Source organism: Falco cherrug, chromosome Z, assembly GCF_023634085.1.
Source record: "Falco cherrug isolate bFalChe1 chromosome Z, bFalChe1.pri, whole genome shotgun sequence".
Taxonomy (NCBI): domain Eukaryota; kingdom Metazoa; phylum Chordata; class Aves; order Falconiformes; family Falconidae; genus Falco; species Falco cherrug.
The window spans coordinates 31,176,018-31,183,968 of record NC_073720.1 but is presented as its reverse complement, the minus strand read 5'-3'; positions in this window follow the sequence as shown (position 1 = coordinate 31,183,968).

Genomic DNA, 7,951 nt, shown 5'->3' with positions numbered 1-7,951 from the left:
CAACACTACTGTAGAATAGCTAAATAATAACATAAGCCAGCAGCAGCCATAAAAAGGACCTATCTCAAACTAATAATTGATACAGTCTAGGTGGATTAAGCCACGTAAATGCTTATTGCAGCTGACCTTCCATCTTAGCCCTTGTGGTTTGTTTTAAACTTTATTGTTGTTTAGACTGTAATTGACTATGTCATTGAGCATTTCTGGATCTCAAGAGTCTTTCTAAATCCAGATCAGTAGTGGTCTTCAATAATAAATAGAGGTTTTATTTTATTATATTTCAAAGTTTAGTGTTGGCAGAAAGCTCAGCAATAAACCATCTGTGCAGAACCTTCCCTGACCAGCACGTGCTCTCATCAGCAATAGTGTTTTCCATTCTCTCTCTTTCTCTCCCCAGCCTCCCAACCCCCTTTTTGGTTCCTGCATCTCCTCTTCCCTTTCTGTCACTCTGTCTCTTACTCTTCTTCCTTGTTTGGTTCTTGTTGGTTGTTGTTTTTTCCCTAGCTTCACCATTAAAGTCAATGTATTCATCAGCCATGGACCCCACTAATAGCTATATCCCCAGAATTACAACACTAGGTCTAGTCCAGCACTGCACATACTTTCAAAATTTTCTTCTAGTTCAAATTAGTATCTCATACCAAATTACCCTGAAAGACAAAAGCCTTTAGAAAAGAGTTGTATTGAGAGAAACATCAACAAAATTACTATAAAATTAGTTTTAGTGCAATTATCAGCATGGAAAGTAACAAGAAAAACAACTGCCTAAAACTGGTTTGGTTTTGTGGGTTTTTTAGGTGAAAGGATATTTACCTGCAAAAAGTTAGTATTTGCAGCAGTGAGAAGGAAAGAAGTTTCCTGGTACCACACACTATTGCACAAATAATATTGAACATACAGTAAATACCAGCAGCCACATTTTATCAGCCAGTTAATCTGCAAACAATTTGCAGGAGACCTCACTCAAAGTCTCTCAAGTGGAACAAAACTGAAACAGCCAATGGACTGCACCAAAAAAAAGATCAGATATAAAGACTTATTTCTAATTCTGACTCCAGTGTATTGCCAGATTAACACTGAGGAAAAGTTTGATCACAAATAGTAATATTCTAAAGAAAGTCAATGCAAAACATTTTCAGTGAAAGCAACTTTAAACATTAAATCAGATGTGAAAGATAAGATTTTCAGATTTTGGAGATGTCAGGTCAAAAATACTTGCTCTAGTTTTGAATACAAATTTTCTAGTCTGAAATCCAGTGACTTACTATTAGAGAATACAGATTATATTTTCATTATACCAGAACATATATTGATATTTGTGTGAGAAGTTCCTCTTTTTCTTCACATTGAGGTCTTTCTCCCCCAAAGGCATGAAGGTATCGAATGTAATATAGTTGGCAGCTTACTAAAACAAACTGACAGTGCAATCTATTGATACATTTTTTTCTTGGATACGATAGGGGTTTTTAATATTCTAAGAACATTTTAACATGAGCATGTAACAGTCAACTTTATCTTACTTCACATCCTGTTTACATGGCATGCCAAAGATGTATATAGGACTAAACCAAGTCTATTTAGCCTATCTATTGCTCCCAGTATTTCCAAACTGTCATTAAAGAATTCTATTCTACTGTACAGTGAAGCTTTCTACTACTCAAAACAGCAGGACTTACTTAAATCTCCATGTGTTTTTGCATACAACAGAAGACTAATGATTTAGTAATGCCTATGCTGACCACTGCTGCAAAGTCTTTTTTGAGAAACTTCTGTTCTTAAAAATACACACACAAAAGTGAAAAATGGCACTGTATACATGGAAGCTATTTCTGCTCCTTTTCACTGTTTTTTAACATTTCTCAGTCTAGAGTTCTTGGGACAAATGTTACTGCATTTTTCACTATCGGTTACGTCATCTTTGGTGATTCCAAGAACAACAGGATGATGTCTTCTTGAACTTGAGTTCACAAAAGATGTTCTCTCTTTACTTGCTGGGCGGCAGAGGTCCACAGAAACGGTTCAGCAGAAGTAGCCCACTGCATAGTACTATGCTGCAACACCCAGCCATGTTATAAGCCATGTGCTTTCACTATCTGCAGGGGAAAACCTGCAGGCTGTCAGGATATCTCCTTCTCATACAGTAGCTTCTTTTCTTACATGCAAAATTGAGTCACATTAACTTTGGCTTTAGCTTTTCTATTCCAAAGGAGAGTAGGGTTAATTTTAGAAGAGAATGGGAGTAACACAATATAAAGGGGCATTTCAGAAGTTTACATTTTCACATTAAAAGTTACACAAAAGGAGGCCATACTGTATCTTTAAAATGAGGTAAGTTCTTCTATTTTTTTATTTTTTTTAGTTGTTTTGATTTCAATAAGGATTTTCAATAAGGCACAACAAAGACTTATCCTCAGTGCAGAAGGATCCAACTTTTAAACAAGCTGAGTGTAAACAAGCCCTCGGTACTTAACAGAGGCCCCTGCAAGTGCTGATCATGCTGGCCAATGCCATTGTGAGGCCACTCTTGGTTATCTCTAAAAAGTCACAGCAACAGGGAGAGGTTTCTGAGGACTGGAGAACAGCAAATGCCACTCCTATTTCCAAGCAGGATGGGAAGAAGGATTGAGGGAAGTACTGACCAGTTAATTTCACCTTGATCCCAGAGGAGGTGAAACAAATAATACTAGAAAACATTTCTACACCACAAGAAGGACATGAAGGTGATTGGGAGTAGTCAGCATGGATTCATGGAGGGTGAATTATCAGGGTGTTACCAACCCAACCTGACAGTGTTCTGTGACGAGATGACTGGTGTGGTGGATCATGGGAGAACAGTGGATGCTGTTTACCTTGTCTTTGGTAAGACTTTTGACAGTCACCCAGTGCATACCTATTGACAAACTGATGAAATATGAGCTAGGTAAGTGAGGTGGGTTTAAAACTGGTGTCACATAAAAAGGATGGGGAGGGGGGAGGTGAAGATTTTCCCAACCCTGTGGTTTTGATCTGTCTGTCAGCACCCCAGGAAAGCTGAGACCCTTGTGCCCGACCACTCTGTCAGCGTACCATTACAGGGACCCTTCACTGAACAGTCCCGCTGGATCGAAGGGCAATTTGACTGACTTGTTCAGGGAAACACACCAACAGCATAAGGGGGACCCTCAGCAGGTCTTCCCACTTTATTTGAATGTTACCTGCTGCCAGCAACGGCTGGCACCCACAAAGGGCTAACACTTTCTGCAGAATAACACTATTATGAAATCGTGACAAGTTAAGATTTGTGAGTGCCAGTAATAGGGACTATCTGCAAAAACAAGCTTGAACTTACATACAACCAAACTGTATACAGCCAAAACATTAATCACTAATAACAGCTAGTGTAAGTTATTTAGCGTGCATAAGACAAAGTTCTTACCCAGCAGGCGTCCCTATGAGGAGAAGACAGGTTCAGTCCATCACCCGATCCCAAAAGTTACGATGGAGTCTTCCCTAACTCCTCCTGTCATTCATTCCCTTTTAATACTTTACTTTGCTCTCAAGTGGAATTTGAGTGACTCTAGTCATACACTTCTATTATTGATCGGTGTAAGATTCTCTCACTTTCATTTAAAGACATAGTTATAAGAAATAGAGAGCGCATGCTCAGGGAGGGGTGGTCATGCCTTGGAGGTAGGTAATGTTGGGATGGAGGTGTGCATTAGGTTTATAATGAGATTATAATGAGCAAGGTTCATCTAAGGAGAATAATTTCTCCACAGTTGTTGGCTCAGCAACAGACATCTTCTCTTACATTTTCCACCTGACAGCTGCTATGTGGCTTATCAGCTGTATGGTACTATCACATTCCCAGTCCTGCAGGGAGTACAGCAGAGCCTGGCCGAGGTGTCTCCACCCCACTCCACCCTCCACTGCTCCTCTAGGATAGCAAGTTGTGTTGCCAAGGGAGCCATGTTGGAGTAGATTGTGTGCGTGCCAACCATTCTGAAAGGGGCAACTGTATTTTACCCTAAACAGGTTATAATACTACAACCTCCATTAGGTCCCAGTTTTCTATAATTTCTCCCCTCCAAGCAATTTTTCCACAACTGGTGCCAAGCTTAGAGGGTTGTAATCAGCGGCATGAAGTCCATCTTGGAGATCAGACAGTCATGGTGTACCCCAAGGTTGATACAGAGACTAGTACTGTTTCATATCTTCATTAACCATCTAGATGATGGGACAAAGTTCTCCCCCAGGAACTTTGCAAAGAACTCAGAATTGGGAAGAGTGGTTGATACACCAGATGGATACACCACAAACTGTCACTCAGAGGGACCCTGACAAGCTGGAAAAATGGGCTGACAGGAACTTCATGAAGTTCAACAAGGGGAAATGCAACCTGCTGCACCTGGGGAAGAATGACACCCCACACCAGCACAGCCTTGGGGCTGATTGACTGGAAAGCAGCTTGGCAGAAATGGAACAGGTTGTCTGGACAGGTTGTGGAGCCTCCATCCTTGAAGATACTCAAAATCCAACAGAATAAAGCCCTGAGCAAGCTGTTCTAGTTGCTCCTGCTTTGAGCATGGAAGCATGGAGGCAACAGACCTCCAGAGGTCTGTTTCAACCTCAACTATCCTGTGATTCTGTGAAAATGATATTAAGAAAAACATTAATTATTTATATTTATTCATTCATTTATTTACTCCAACTTTTCTAAATCTTCTGTTTGGAAATAACTGTGTTTTTTCTTTGAATGTAGAGTCAAAACAGATGTACAGCGGACATGTGGTTGGGTGGACTGAAGACGGTTACATTTAACCAAAATTTACTGATGGTTTCCTACAAGTTTTGTGAAAACACTCCAGAACAAGCACCAGTATTCGTAGTTATCCAGAAATACAGATCATCATTTTTATTTATAATTTTCAAGTATTGCCCAGTCTTTCCACTATTCTTCATTGATGGACTGGTACACAGTAGGATACAAGTGCTGTCTTGTATGTGTGTTCAGCGTGTAAGGTGACTAAGCAATGCCACAGCATCTTTTGTTTGACACCAGCAACCAACCACAGTGACATACAATGCACACTGTAGAATTGTTGATAATTTGAACACATTTGGAGAAGTTCTCTTTCCAGTCAGAAGTAGACATTCATATCTGGGTGACTGCAGTTTATTCAACAGTGCACTCATGGCAAGACTCAGAAAGTACGTACATCTCTGTTAAATGCCATGTAATTCTTCATTACAGAAGACAAAATGACACATAAAAGTTGTTGTAGGTAGATACAATGATCCGTTTGCCAGTATAATTAATTTCAGGTACCTTCTCTTTTTTTGTTTGTTATTCTTTTATCCTACTTTGATTGCATACTTTAAAAAAAATCCTTTTTCAAATATTTTGGTGATACATGTCACAGCTCCCAATAAAGGCTATTATCTTGCTTTGTCATATGTGGCCCCATTCTTCACTGTAGATTTAATTTCAGGGTGTAGTCTTAATATTTGTATTTCTTTCATCACCATAGATGAAACGATCTGTTTTCTAAGGCAGACCTGAATATAGCTGAGATGTTATCACACCAAAATCTACGGACATCACATTTCGTGGCTTCTCAGGTACTAATCTATGGAATGTATGCAGAATTCTGACTACAATTTCTCATAGCCTCAAGACAAGGCCAGATGTATAGCAAGAAGTAGCAAATTTTATTAAGCTACCTAGTAGTGTTGAAGAAAGTATAAATGAAGTTCCAGGCAAATAAGCCCTTCTTCAGGAAAAAAAAAAAACACCAACAACAAACCCTAAAAAACAGTGGAATTGAAAGGTAAACATACATTAAAAACATCTGCTTTTATTTATTTAGATAAGCAGCATATGATATATACCATCCATGTTATCTCAGTACTGACTTGAGGAACTAACAAAACATTTTCAAAGACAAGCATTGAACAAAAATTCTAACTTTTTGGAATGCAAAAAAAAGTAGAAAACTGTGGATAACTGACTAGCTGAAAAGGGTCACATAGACATAGTCCAGCTGGCTGGACAAAAATGCACATTGCTCTCAGCTTATCTGAAGTAAAGCAAAAATAACTGTCTTTGGCTGTTCTTGTTACACAATAACAGGAAGATTTTGGTGGGAAAAGAATGTTGCAGGTGGGAACCGATAACTACAGAAGAGAAACAAGGGGCGGGCTTGGTATTTAGGCAACTAACCAATAATGAGCTTAACTTTTGTAATATGTATGAGCTAATTATAAGAAGGCATAAAAGGTGACTGTAAGGTACAATAAACGAAGTCTGCTGATCACTCATATTGAGCGACTGTGTCTTCCCTCCGTCGCGACAAATGGCGCCCGAACAGGGACCCTAGAGAGGGCTGAACCTGCGAGCCACGGTTCGACGGAGATTCGGGTACCGGTGCTGAAAGCAGCGCAGGAGGCGGAAGGGCACAGTCCCCGCGCCCGGGGGCACCTACAGAGGGTCCCGCCGGCCACGCGTCGCCGAAGTCTCGCAAAGGCTGCAACAGCGCTGACGAAGGTATGGAGGGACAAGCGACGTACGATTCGCTCATATGCTTTTTAGAAAAGCGGAGCGTTCGGGACATAGATTGTAACAAGGCATTACCCGGGTTATTAGCGTATGGGATAGCATCCGGGACCCCCGCGGCAGCGGCGAGCGGCGGCGCAGCCCGGCAGGCCCCTTCCCGGCCGCGGCTTCTCTCCGAGGCTGCACCCCCCCCCTCCACCCCCCCGCTCCACCCCCCCCGCTCCGATCGGCGCCATGGCGATGCAAGCGGCCAAGCGAGCTGACATCCGGCTGCCCCCAGAGGTCAATCGGACCCTTTATATTCGGAACCTGCCGTATGAAATCACAGCGGAGGAAATGTATGATATTTTTGGGAAATACGGACCTATTCGACAAATCAGAGTTGGAAACACTCCTGAAACAAGAGGAACAGCTTAAGCTTCTGAAGGAAAAATACGGAATTGAGTACAAACCCACCAAAAAAAGTGCTTCAGATGTCCCCTACAAGAAATGGGTTTCTGCCTTGAACTAGCAAACATCTCTGTGCTTAAAGAGAAGCCTTTTTGCCTTGATGGAGATAATTTATTCTGTATTTATGCTGTATTCTGAATGTGGAAATTGGTTGGGACTAGGAGGCTGGCTTAAAGGCATTTTGCAAACGGGATTATTATTTTTGATCGTTATTGTAATAATAGTTTCTTGATCAAAACCAGCCAACACTATTTGTAAGCATTAGGCATATCTGAAGAGAATGCCTTTATTTGAATCAGCAGTTAAGGTGTAGTTTAGTCTGATGCTGTGGTTTTATCTGCTTCTGGTGAATTTTTGAAGTGATGAAATCAGAGATACAAGGTATACTAAGAGTTATGAGGTAATAAGGTAATAATCTAAGTAAGGGTGCTGTCTTTTATATCTACAAGTGCAACATGCTTTTATGTAGCAGAGAGAAACTTTGACAATAATGTCGCTTGAGCGAGATGTGCATGTGACAACTTGGGAAAAGGGATATCACAACTGGAGTGCAACAGTGTTTCTATGTCTGGCAGAGTGAAATCTTTCAAGACCTGAGTTTAGACAGTCTAAAATAAATTGTTAGTATTCAGAAAACCCATCTTAGGCCTCTTTTGCTTACATAGTGTTATGGAAGTCAACTGCTATTGTAGAGAATTAATGATTTTTTTAATACATATTGACGAATACTACTATTTTACCTTGAGGCAGTTGAGTGAGAAATACTCACGTGTAGCATTTGAGGGAATGTCAGCATAAATCGCACTTACAGTAAGACTGCATTTTTAATTACTGTACTCGTTAAGATTTGATGATGCCATAAGGCTAAGGCCTTATATCACAGATTGGTTCTGAACTAAAAGGTGTGTGCACATGTAGATATGCACATTTGTGTTATTTTCCTTAATTGGCTACAAAATAATATAA